The sequence below is a fragment of the Arvicanthis niloticus genome, chromosome X (genome assembly GCF_011762505.2).
Source record: "Arvicanthis niloticus isolate mArvNil1 chromosome X, mArvNil1.pat.X, whole genome shotgun sequence".
Taxonomy (NCBI): Eukaryota; Metazoa; Chordata; class Mammalia; order Rodentia; family Muridae; genus Arvicanthis; species Arvicanthis niloticus.
Genome location: NC_047679.1, coordinates 50,163,990 through 50,176,916, shown reverse-complemented (window position 1 = coordinate 50,176,916; position 12,927 = coordinate 50,163,990). Strand labels below are relative to the sequence as shown.

At 47.8% G+C, this 12,927-nt stretch overlaps 1 long non-coding RNA gene across 2 annotated transcripts; it reads left to right on the top strand.

The window, feature by feature from the left end:
- Positions 1 to 1,005: 1,005 nt before the first annotated feature.
- Positions 1,006 to 12,275, top strand: LOC143435486 (uncharacterized). Of its 2 annotated transcripts, none has more exons than XR_013105828.1 (4): positions 1,006 to 1,158; positions 7,655 to 7,729; positions 9,610 to 9,696; positions 10,439 to 12,275. It is a non-coding gene; the product is annotated as an uncharacterized LOC143435486 (long non-coding RNA). The 2 variants fall into 2 exon arrangements; XR_013105829.1 differs by lacking the exon at positions 1,006 to 1,158 and adding an exon at positions 3,784 to 7,541 and having other exon boundaries at positions 10,439 to 12,264.
- The last annotated feature ends 652 nt before the right edge of the window (positions 12,276 to 12,927 follow it).

The following is a 12,927-nucleotide window of genomic DNA, read 5'->3' as shown; positions in this document are numbered from 1 at the left end:
GTCTTTACTTTCACCAATATCTAATTTATTTTTCATAATTGTTGGATTTAAAATTTCATACAGTAACTTGCATACATTTAATATAAAAAACATAGCACTAAAGCTCTTGTTTTGCATGGGCATACCCTGATTTTCAATCCTTAGAACTGCAAAAATAAGTAAATAAATAAATAAAGCATAAAATTTGGTAAGACCCCCATTTCCCCTCCACCCAGAAACCCCCAATCCCTTTCCCCCTCCTCCTGCTTCTATGAGGATGTGCCCCCACCCACCCACTCCCACCTCCCCACCCTCAAATTACCCCACACTGGGGCATCTAGCCTTCATGGGACCAAGGACCTCTTCTCCCACCTATGCCTGACAAGGCCATCCTCCCCTACATATACAGCTGAAGCCTTGGGTCCCTCCCTATGTGCTCTCAGGCTGGTGGTTTTGACCCTGGGAGCTCTGGTTGGTTGGTATTATTGCTCTCCCCATGGGGCTAAAAACCCTTTCAGCTCCTTCAGTCTTCTCTCTAACTCCTCCATTGGGAACCTCATTATCAGTTCAATGGTTAGCTCTGAGCATGTGCCTCTGTGTATTTCAGGCTCTGGCAGATATCTAAGGAGACAGCTATATCCAGAGACTGCATGCTGAAAACATGTATTTTTTAAAGTACAGGTGGAAACACGATAGTTATATGGGAACCACTTTTGGAGAAATTGGTTAAGAGAAAAATAAGAATGGCACTGGAAGCTCATTCTCTTCCCTTCTCCAGTAGTTTAGTAGAGGGCTGGCTGCTCTGGTCTATGCTATCTGTGGAAAGACAAGGTCTTTGGCTAATGTCAGCATTCCCAGCAGATGAGACTTTTCCTAGGCTCCTTTGTATGTAGACCTTGATCTTGGGTATACACAATCCTGAGCATTGTTCTTGGTTTGGGAGATCATTGATAAATTTGTTACTCAGAGAAAACTATGCAGTGCCAAGTTTCCTGGGGTGGAGTTAAAGCTCACTTTTTTCTTAGAATACCCACAGTGGTACATTGGCCGGCTAAGTAGACAAGCTCCTCTTTGCTGGAACCTTGTTATACAGTTCATATAGAAGATCTATGACCAACCTATACTACAGAACAAGGAGAGTTCAGGAGACTGCCTGCACTGCTGCTTTTTGGCTTCCTTGTAAGTGCCCTGCCCTACAATGAATTCTAAGCTATACTTGCATTTTGTGTTATGATCAAAGTGGACTCCCCAAGTTTGAGTCCAATAGTGGGGAATGGGGTCATAGACGCTAAGAGGCATAAAGACAAAGAGGCTACTGAGGGTATAGAGGCTGAGGGAAAAAGAGGCTGAGGGCCATAGAGATAAAGGGGCATAGAGAGAGGGGGAACAGGGATGCAGAGAGGCTTAGAGACAGGGGCTTGGTGGAGCCCAGTAATAGAGAGGCCAAGAGGCATGCAAGCTGAACTCCATAGGGACAAAGAAGTGATGGTGAGGGCCATAGAGATATAGGGAGAGAAGGGTTTGAGGGGGCATAGAGTCTCAGGGACAGAAATGCAGAGGTGCTTAGAGACAGAGGCTAGGAGATCCAGAGGGACAGAGAGGCCAAGGGGCATAGAGATTGAATTGTACAGAGACAGAGAGACCATGGAGGTCATAGAGGATGAACTGCATAGAGAGGCCACAGGGGGCAAAGAAGTTGGGAGAGGAGAGAGAGAGAGAGAGAGAGAGGGAGGGAGGGAGGGAGGGAGGGAGAGAGAGAGAGAGAGAGAGAGAGAGAGAGAGAGAGAGAGAGAGAGGCAGGCCACGGGGCGGGGGGGGGGGGGGGCATAAAGCCCAAGCTCCACGGAGCCAGCGAGGCCAGAGGAGAGCATAGAGGCTGAGCTGCATAGAGCCAGAAAGGCCACGGGGTGGGGGTGGGGGGGTATTGGCGTAGCATAGAGGCTTGGCTGTATAGAGACAGGCCATGAGGAGGGGACATAGAGACCCAGCTGCATAGAGACAGAGAGGCGGGGGAGGGAGCATAGAAGTTGGGCTGCATAGAGACAGAGAGTCCACCAGGGGCATGAAGACCGAATCATATACAGAGAGGCCACAGGGGCAGGGGGTTAGTCCACAGGGGCAGGCCTAACGCTATAGAGACAAAGGGGAATAGAGAGGAAGAGAGAGACAGAGATACATAGGCTACAGAGATGTAGGTACAGAGGCTGGTGGGCATAGAGGCTGAGCTGCATAGAGACTGGACTGTATCGAGGCAAAGAGGAGGGCATAGAGACCTAGTTGCATAGATACAAGGAGGCGTTGGGAGCGTGGGCATACAACCTTAGGCAAAGATGTCAAGGGCAAAAAAAAAAAAAAAAAAAAAAAAAAAAAAAAAAAAAAAAAAAAAAAAAAAAAAAGATGCTGAGAGAAAGACAGAAATAGAGATGCAGAGGGCCACAGAGATATAAGGACAGAGAGGCTAAGGAGCATAGAGTCTCAGCAACATAAATGTTAAGGATCAGACGGCGGAGGGTCATTAGAGGCTTAGCTGTATAAAGCCAGAGAAGACATGGGGGACATAGAGTCGGAACTACATAGAGGCTGAGAGGCTACGGTGGGGTGGGAGGCATAGAGTACGGGCTGCATAAGGACGGGGTGGGGGGGCGGGGAGGGGGCATAGAGGCTGGACTGTATAGAGCTAGAGAGGCCACGGGGATTATAGAAGCCAAACTGCATAAAGATAGACCAGCTTCAGGGGGCCACAGAGGCTGTGCTGTATATAGACAGGCCACCAAGGAGTGGGGCGTAGAGGCTGGGCTCTGTACAAACAGAAAGACCAAGAGGGGATGGGCATAGAGATTGGATAGCATAGACACAGAGGCCACGCGAGGCTGGGGAGAGAATGGCATAGAGGTTTGGCAATATAGAGACAGGCCACAGGGAGTGGGCATAGAGGCTCAACTGCATAGAGATAGAGAGGCCACAGGGGTGCATAGAGGCTGAGGGAAAAAGAGGCTGAAGGCCACAGAGACAATGGAGCATAGAGATAGAGGGACAGAGATGTATAGGGCTACAGAGATGTTGGGACAGAGAGGCTGAGGGGCATAGAGGCTGGTTCGTATAGAAACAGAGCGTCCCCAGGGGCCATAGAGCACAACCTCCATGGAGACAGAGAGGCTAGACGACAGCCTAGAGGCCGAGCTGCATAGAGCTAGTGAGGCGGTGGAGGGGGCATAGAGGCTGGGCTGTGTAGAGAGGCCCCGGGGGCGGGGCACAGAGACTGAAGGAAAGCGAGGCCGAAGGCCATAGAGACAATACGGGCATAGAGATAGAGGGACAGAGATGCATAGGGCTACAGAGAGACTGAGGGCGTAGAGGCTGGGCTGTAGAGAGTCAGAGAGTACACGAGGACCATAGAGGCGGAGCTAGTAGACACAAGAGAAGTCACAGGGGTCATAGAGGCTGGGCTTCAGAGACAGGCCACGGGGTGGGGGGGGGAGGGCAAGCCTAAGGGGGCGGGGGAAGAGAGAGGCAGAAAGACAGAGATGCATAGGCTATAGAGATGTAGGTACAGAGGCTGGGGGGCATAGAGGCTGAGCTTTATAGAGACAAGAGGCCACTAGGGGCATAGATACTGGGCTACATAGAGACCGTGAGGCCACAGGGGTCGTAGAAGCCACACTGCATAGAGATAGAGAGGCTCCAGGGGGCCATAGAGTCTGAGCTGTATATAGACAGGCCACAGGGAGGGGCATAGAATTCAAGCTACAGGGAGACAGGCCACGGGGGTGGGGGGGGTTGGGGGGAGGCATAGAGTGCGAGCTGCATAGAGACAGAAAGTTAGGGGAGGGATAGAGTTTGGGCTGCATAGAGACAGAGAGTCCCCAGGGGGCGTGGCATAGAGGCTTGGCTGTCTACAGACAGGCCACAGGGAGGGAGCATAGAGGCCCAGTTGCATAGAGATAGAGAGGCCGAGGGCCATAGCGACAATGGGCGGGGCACAGATAGAGGGACAGAAATGCATAGGGCTACAGAGATGTTGATACAGCGGCTAAAGGGCATAGAGGCTGGGTTGTATAGAGACAGAGTCCCCTGGGGCCATAGAGCCCAAGCTCCAAGGAGACAGAGAGGCCAGAAAGAAGCATAGAGGCCGAACTGCATAGAGATAGTCAGGCGGTGGAGGGGGCATAGAGGCTGGGCTGCATAGAGACAGAGAGGCCCCCGGGGCGGGGCAAAGAGACCGAAGGAAAGCGAGGCCGAGGTCCATAGAGACAATACAGGCATAGAGATAGAGGGACTGAGATCCATTGGGCTACAGAAATGTTGGGACAGAGAGGCTGAGGGTCATAGAGGCTGGGCTGTATAGAGTCAGAAAGTCCACTGAGACATAGAGCCCGAGTTACATAGACACAGAGAGGCCACGGGGGGTGGGGTGGGGGCATAGAGGCTGAGCTGTATAGACACAGGACTCGGAGGACATAGAACCTGGGTGGTATAGAGACATAGAGGCCGAGGTGTATAAGGACAGAGAAAGCTCGAAGGAGTGGCGAGCACATAGAGGCTGGCGGAAAGAGAGGCCGAGGGCCATAGAATAGAGATGGGCAGCAATGCAGAGGGCCTCAGATATAGAGACATAGAGGCTAAAGGGCATAGAGTCTCAGCAACAGAGAGGCCAGGAGGGGCATAGAGGCTGAGCTGACTAGAGACACAGAAGTTATTGGTGGGGATGGGGACATAATGGCCAAGTTCCTAGACACGAAGATACCAAGGGACATAGAGGACAAAATTCTTAGAGACGAGGAGCATAGTGGCCACGGGAGGGGTTGTAGAGGTTGCAGGAAATATAGCCTGTGGGGGTATAGAAACAAAGGCGTATAGAAATAGAGGGACAGAGGGGACATGGGAATAGAGGCTGAGCTGCAAAAGGAAAGAGTGGCCACAGGAAGGGGCATAAAGGCCAAGGGGCCTAGACACAGAGACTCCAATGGACATAAAAGCTGAGCTGTATAGAGACAGATGCTGCGGGGGTGGGGGGCATAGAAGCTGAGTGAAAGAAATGCTGAGGACCCAGAGATACAGGGACAGAGAAGCTGAGGGGCATACAGGCCAAGCTGCAGGGAGATAGAGTAGCCACGGAGGTTGGGGGTGCGGCATAGAGGCTGAGGGAAAGAAAGGCTGGGAGCCATAGAGAAATAGGGACAGAGGCTGAGGGACATAGAGTCTCAGCAACAGAGAAGCTGACAGGCAGAGGGGCATAGAGGCTGGGCTGTATATAAATAGAGATGCCACGGAGGACATAGAGGCTGAGCTGCGTTGAGTCAGATAGGCCACGGTGGAGTGGAGGGATAGGGGCTTAGCTGCACAGACACAGAGGCCACGGGGGCATGGAGATAGAAAGGCAGAGAGGTTGGGGGGGGCATAGAGTCTCAGAGACAGAGATGCAGTGCGGCTCAGAGACAGCGACTAGTAGATGCTGAGGTACAAAGAGGCCACGGGGAATGGAGGCTGAAGGACATAGAGACAGAGTGGTTGAGGGGCTGGAGAAACTGAAAGTAGGAGAGGCGGAGGGGCATAGAGACAACGGGACAGGGGCCAAGTGTCATATAGGCTGAGCTGTATGAGACTTAGAGGCCTAGGGAAGGAAAGGGCGAGGGGCCCTATATGCCTAGGGCCACAGAGATAGAGGGACAGAGAGACCGAGGGCTCCAACAGGCTTAAAGTGGGAGAGGCTGAGAGGCATAAAAACAAAAGGACAGAGAGGTGCCAGGGGCATAGAGGCCAAGCTGTATAGATACAGAGGCGCCAAGGGGCCCGAAAGGGTGAGGACCATGGAGGTAGAGGGACAGAGAGGACAATGGGCATAGAGGCTGAGAGACACTGAGACAAAGAAGCCAGTGGGCATAGAGGCTGAAGAGTTAGAGACAGGTTGAGGAGCCAGAAAAATTCGAGAGCCATTGAGATAGATTGACAGAAAGGCCAAGGGGCATAGAGTGTCAGAAAGAAATGCAGAGGGACTTTGAGACATAGGACATAGAGGCTGAGCTGCATAAAGACAGAGAGGACAATGGGCATAGAGCCGGAAGAGCATAGAGACAAAGAGGTTGAGGGGCCAGAGAGGCCAAGGGGAGCATAGATGCTGAGAGGCATAGAGACAAAGGGACAGAGAGGCTCATGCACTAGATCGGGTGGTGGTGGTGCATAGGGGTGGAGCTGCATGAAAGCCAAGGGGTATAGAGGCTGAGGGAAAGTCCCAGGGGCATAGCGAGAGAGGGGGACAGATGCAGCCTGGCTTAGAGTCAGAGGCTAGGGGAAGCTGAGGCATAGTGAGACCAAAGTGCATACAGTCTGAACTTCATAAGAGTCAGAGAGGCATAGAGATAGGCCTAGAGACAGAAAGGCCAAGGGGCATGGGGTGAACTGTATAGAGACAGAGGCCAGGGGAAGGAAAGGCCTAGGAGCACAGAAGCTGAGAGGCAAAGATACAGAAGGGCAGAGAGGCCAAGGAGCATCTAGGCTAAGAGCCATAAAGACAGAGAAGCGAAGGATCAACAGGCTGAAGTGCATAGACACACAGAGGTGGAGGGGCCGAGAGGCTGTAGGAGCCTGAGAGACCAAAAGTAGAAGAGGATGAGAGGCATTGAGACAAAGGGACATAGAGGTTGGGTTGGTGGGGCATAGAGACTGAGCTATGTCCAGACAGAGAGGTTGAGGCTCCCAAGAGGATGAGGGCCGTAGAGCTGGAGCGGTATAGAGGCTGAGGGCCTGAGATGCTAAGGGGCATAGAGACAGAGATGCTCAGGGACAGTGCAGCTAGGGAGGCTGAGGGACAGATAGGCCGAGGGTGGGAGAGGATGTGGGGCATAGAGTTGGAGAGGCTGAAAATCGGAGGCACAAAGACAGAGAGGTAGAGGCAGAGAAGGGGGCTAGAGGGCAGAGAAGATGCAGAAGCAGAGGAGCAAAGGAAGAAATGCAGAGGGAGACGGGCTAAGGGGCAGAAAAGCAGAGGGGTGAAGGCTGAGGCCTGGAGACAGAGGCAAAAGTAGAGGTTGAGCCCAGTGAGCCACACAGGCCAATTCAGAGGAATAGAGAAGTAGAGATAGAGAGGCAAGGGTAGAAAGGTGGAAGCTGAAATACAGAGACAGAGGCAAGGAGGCCAAGAAGCAAGGGCAGAAAGGCAAAGGAAGAAATGGAGATGCCCAGAACCTTAGGGGCAGAGAGACTGGAGAAGGGAGGCAAAGAGGCCAAGAAGAGCTGAAGCAGAGTTGGAGAGGCAGCAAGGCAGAGAGGTAGAAAAATGCAAAGGTAGAGTGTTGGGAGACAGGCGGATGCAAGGTTTTCTCAGGGGCCCCAATGAAAGGAAAAGAGGAACATTAGTTCTGCATCCTTGCTCAGGTGCAGTCTGGGCCTGGGGCCAGGGCCTCAAAGGAGTCAGAGTTGCACTTTCCGGGATGACTCTTCCCTGGGGCTGTGGTTATCAGTCCTAAGGCAGCTGTGTCTGAAGCATTCTGTGTTCTCTTTGCCATCATTGTATCACTTTCTGCTTTCTGCTGACCTTGACTAGCCCTCCCTCTCCCCTGCCAACAGTAAGTAAGAAGCTGTGTGGCTTAAACTTGCTTGGCATAAGACGGCTTGGGCAAGAACTCCTGATCCCAAACTTCCTGTCTTCACCTTCTGATTTTCTGCTTCTTCTCCCTAGGGATCTGTCTGGAAGAACGACCCATTGGCTCAGCTCAATTGGCACCTGAACAGGGACTAGAGTAAGGAGAAAAGGGTAAGTATGACATGTAATATACATCTATGCCCCTGGGACTTTCTTTCCCTCACCCTCTTATACCCCTTGGCTTTCATGCAGCTCCACCCCTATGCACCACCACCACCCGATCTAGTGCATGAGCCTCTCTGTCCCTTTGTCTCTATGCCCCTCAGCCTCTATGCTCCCCTTGGCCTCTCCGGTTCCTCAACCTCTTTGTCTCTATGCTCTTCGGGCTCTATGCCCATTGTCCTCTCTGTCTTTGACTCATAGCCTCAGCCTCTATACCGCTCCAGCTCTACGGCCCTCATCCTCTTGGGAGCCTCAACCTCTCTGTCTGGACATAGCTCAGTCTCTATGCCCCACCAACCCAACCTCTATGTCCCTTTGTCTCAATGCCTCTCATCCTCTTCTACTTTTGATCTCTCAGGCTCCTACAGCCTCTCGGGCCCCTCCACCTCTGTGTGTCTATGCACTTCAGCCTGTATTGATCCTTCGCTTCTCTGTCTTTATGGCTCTTAGCCTATCTTAAATAAGAGAAGTCTGTCCGGAGGGACTATGAAGGAAAAGGTGATGGAGTCAGAAGTGAGACATGGGGGCAGCAAGAGCCTGAAAAGCACTTTCTTTGTCTACAGATGCTTCATTTGCTTCTTCTGTATTGTTGTTGTAATTTTCTAAAGCTTTTAGAAAGCTTCTTTATTTTCATTTAAAAATTTTTCCCTTGGTTCCCTGAAGAAATTTCTGTAAATTTAAAGACATGGGAATGCACGGATGAAACTTTAAAAACCAGAGTGTCACCTATGAGGGCCATGTGAGTTTCCCATTGATGGGTTAGCACTATGGAATTTTATATGTGATTGTTTACACCCACAGTGTGAATTTCATTTAGTTGTGATTCAATAGTCATTTGAAGCTAGACAGTCTACTTCAAAAGAGACTGTGGGGTTGGGGGTGGGAGAGAAGAAGATATAAAAAAACAAAATTCAAGAAATAGACTAAAAAGGCCCTGAGAACAAGGAAGCAGCTTTAGTTTCTTGAGTTACTTTATCTCCGTGATGCCTCAGAGGAGCCTTCTTTTTTGCTTGGTGGTATAGTTATAAAATCACCTGAAGTGGCTCTTACCAGTTTAACTGAGCAAAAAGCTCCTCCTTCATCAACTAAGGGATTATTGGGTCCTCTGTTATCCTCCTGACCTTCATTTTTAAAAGCCAGGTGAGCCTGAACCCCCTGTAATATAGCACAGTTTCATGTAAGATTGTACAGAATCTAGAAGCTTCCAGGACTAGGCCCAGGTTAGCAGACTGAGGCAGTAAGCCTCCGAGATGGCATTTACATCAGGAGAATAAAGTTTACTTTTACACCCTGTTGCATGGTAAGACTTGGAGAGTGTCCTTTCCAGACAACTCAGTTGGTGTAAACCTCTTGCAGGCAACTCAGCTAGTTTCTGCTTCTTCCTGGCAGTTGGTCTGATGATAGAGTCTTCTTTGCAGCTTGGCTTGTCTAAGAGCAACTATCATCAGCCCTTATTGTTTACTCTGGCAATGAGAGGGCCTAGTGAATCTGGCAAGTTTCAGGGACTTCCTATGATCAAATTAATGCCAGTGCTCAACAGTTTTCTCAGAGACTGTCTACCATAGACCTCTGAGGAATGTTCATCAGTTCTTCAGAGTCTGGAAGAGCTCTCTCACAAATTTGTTTCTCACCTCTTACAGTCAGTGAGTCACCTTATTATTGATGGAGACACAGAAACTTTGTCTGTTTGCTTTACTCCAACCTTTGAGGTTATTCCCTGAACCTCTGAATATCTATGTTGATAGTTTGTTGGACAGGTTTCTCAAATACTTCCTGGTGCTTTTATAAAATGGATTGGGGATAAAGAACAATTTCATTTGTTTCAACAGGTTCAGCAACAGCTCCAAAATTAGGAGGCACCTTATTTTCTCCAATACATTTGAGTACAGTCTGGTCTCCTTGGTCCTTTGGCAGAGGTAAATCAAATTGTACATGTAGCTCTCACCATCTTGTTCAGGTGCTTACTGAGTCGGTTTGATTTAAGCAAGCTACAGAATCTCATGTACTCCCTCGTCAACCATCTGTTATACTTTGGTGTCAATTTCAATTATCTGGAGAACAGGCACAACAAATTGTTCCAGACTGCTTTGCTTGAATAGCTTCTCTGCCTGCTCCTCGTTATGGTGCTAATCCTTTAGACTTACTGCCTAATACATTATGGCCTTTGGATGGATGCAAGCTGTTGAGCATTGCATTATGCACTGCCTGCTGTCATTTTTTGTAGTTGTCCTTCCAAAAATGTTGAAATACAGATAATACTCCTTTATATACTTCTGATGCTTTTGAGAAGTTTTGTACCACCACCTTCAAAATTGCGCATAAAACAGGTAACCCTTACAGTCATCAAAGACACATGGATCTATTAAAGTTTTGCTTGAAAAAAATAGGGAATATATATATATATATATATATATATATATATATATATATATATATATATATTTCTTCTTACTACTCTACTACTCCTGGATAATCTTTCTAATCATACTTTATTTAAATTTTTGAGAATGAATCTACAGGTATTAACAGCTGCACAACATTTAATGAGTAAACAGGCCCTTGAAGGAGAGGTTGTGGAAAAATTTGCCACAGGGAATTGGTGCAGGCCTGATTCCATGCTAATGTATGGGAAAGGTTATATCTGAGTTTTCCCCACAGGAAGCTGATGGTCCGTCTTGGGTTCCCGAGAGTCTTGTCGAACACTCCCAGGTTACAAAAGAGATGCCTGCATCACAGGTGCCAGAAGTTGAGAATGCAGAAGATGATGAATTTCAAGGCAGAGCAGAGCCCAAAGCATCCTATCCAGTCTACCCAGAAGCGTCTGTTCCAAACTTGGAAACAGATTAAACACTTTACTGCTAAAGGAATTCAAATGGTCAAGGACAAAGGGCAATATGTTTCTCCTACTCACTTGTTTTAAGCAGTTCTGGCATTATTCTCCGCCCCGCTGGTAGAAAGTGTGGGAGTCTATTGGGCTTAGGTACCTGATCTCACTTTGACCCACCCAGTTACTTGGAAGGATTCAGCAACTAGAGTGTTTACTAATGATATAGTGTTTCGACAGTCTTGATGTTTCTCATGTGCTGCCTGGCGTGCACTTCACTTTCATCCATCATTCCTATTTGTCATTGGTGGGTCACTATGGATTTGTCCCTCTAATCCAAGCGATCCAAAAAGTGTATGTCTTTGGAGTACAGGAGAGTTTTTTAAACATCAATTTCACTCATCAATTTAGTTTTCCAATCTCTAATCACCCACAAGTTACCCCATTAGATGGATGCTTCCAAGTATGCAATGAGAGTCCTGTGCCCTGGTTTCCAGAATGGAACTCCCACTCCATGGTTCTAAAGAATTCTGTGCCTCTGAATGGATGGCCTAAGGTGCTTGTTGACTTGTCTTGGAGGTGCCCACCTGGTCTGGATGAAGATAATTTCTTAGGTGCTGAGGGAGGGCCAAGCAGGAGGAATGACAAATGGCTTTAGAATTCATGGAATTTGGCCTACAGGTTAACCACAGTCTCATGGGTGAGCCTCCATGTGGCACAGCCCCAAGGACCACGTGTCCTGAGGACTTCATGCTGTTACAGAGTTCTGCTCTTCTTGCTGCCCTCACTTCCGTCTTAATCTAAGAATTATACGAAAACTTTAAGGGGGCTTCCAGCCCCTCACTGGGCAGTATCTCTGGCACTCACAATACTAATGCTTGGTCTCTTTCAGGCATTGCTGCTGGAGCAGATTAATGGTTCAATCACCACCCTAGGAAAGAACTTAGAGATGCAGATTGTCAGCTGTGACCACCACTCTTAGAAAACATTTGGAAAAATAAAGTTGTTAGTGAAGCTAGGTTAAGATGATGTTGCTACTGGCTCTGATGTAGAAAATCTTAAGGAACAATCTGAAGTTTAAAAAGGCACACTCTTATTAGTTAAGCTAGGGACCCTTTATGGTCAGGGAACAAGAACAATGGCAGCACTGGCTGACGTGACTCACTGCTGCTGATTGATTTCTTCTCATTTTTGCCCTCAGCTTCCTAATATGGCTTATTAAGAATTGCTGATGAGTAGATGTGCATTCTAAGGATTTAAGGTAGATAGGACTGATTTTTATATAAAAGTTTAGATTTTTGATTCTTTTAAGACACTTGCAAGATTACTTTTAAAGATAAATAATTCATTCTTTCTTTGAAACTGCAAATTGCTGCCTGCCAGTAAGAGAAACCGGCTGAGAAAACTCCCTTGCTTGCTCACACTTTGTTCATCTATAACAAGTTGCTTAGTTATTAATGTACATAGGTTTTGGGGAATAATTTGTTTTCTTTACCTGTACTATGTAATGTTTCTTGTAAAGGTATTGGGGAACACACTGTATTTTCATAACCATTCACTAGAAGGAAACTAAAATGTAATCACATTGTAATTGTATACTGCTTGAAAAATTTTGCTGGGATATGTAAGTAATGGAAGAAAGAATAAAGTATGAGAGTTGAAGCACCCATCAACTATGTGCATGTGTAAGGTTGATGTATATGGTGGGTTGGTGCATTGTTTCTTCTGTCCATCAACTATGCGTATGTATGTAATTATGTGTGTAAGGTTTTAGTGAATGGGGGATGAAACAATTGTGGGTGTGGGTATATGTATATACATATATATGTAAAGCTTGTCTGAGTGTGTTGGAGCTTGTTCTATCCACTAATTTATGTATGTATGTATGTATGTATGTATTGTGAAATGTTTGGAGTCTGCTTGCTGGACCCTTGCTCTAACCATTCCATGTGTGAATGTGTATATGTCTTCTGTAGGTATATATATATATATATATATATATATATATATATATGTTTGTGTGTATGAATTTATTAGATTCTGCCTTTTGTTTTATCCACTCTGTGTGTGTGCACATGTGTGTGTGTGCCTGTGAATTTTCTTTTCTTCTCTTTCTGGCAAGCCCCTAGATGTTAAAAGAGTTCATAGTTCTCCTGCTGGCCACAGGGAGTGCCAGCCCTGTAAATTAAGCTTTGTTCCCTTAGAAAAAAATGTCTGTTGAGTAACTTCTCTAATCATTGGCTGCCTTTGGCATCAGTCCCTGTAGGTATCTGGATCCACCCTTGTCATCTGCTCTAAGCACTGACCCCCCAATGGCTGCCTG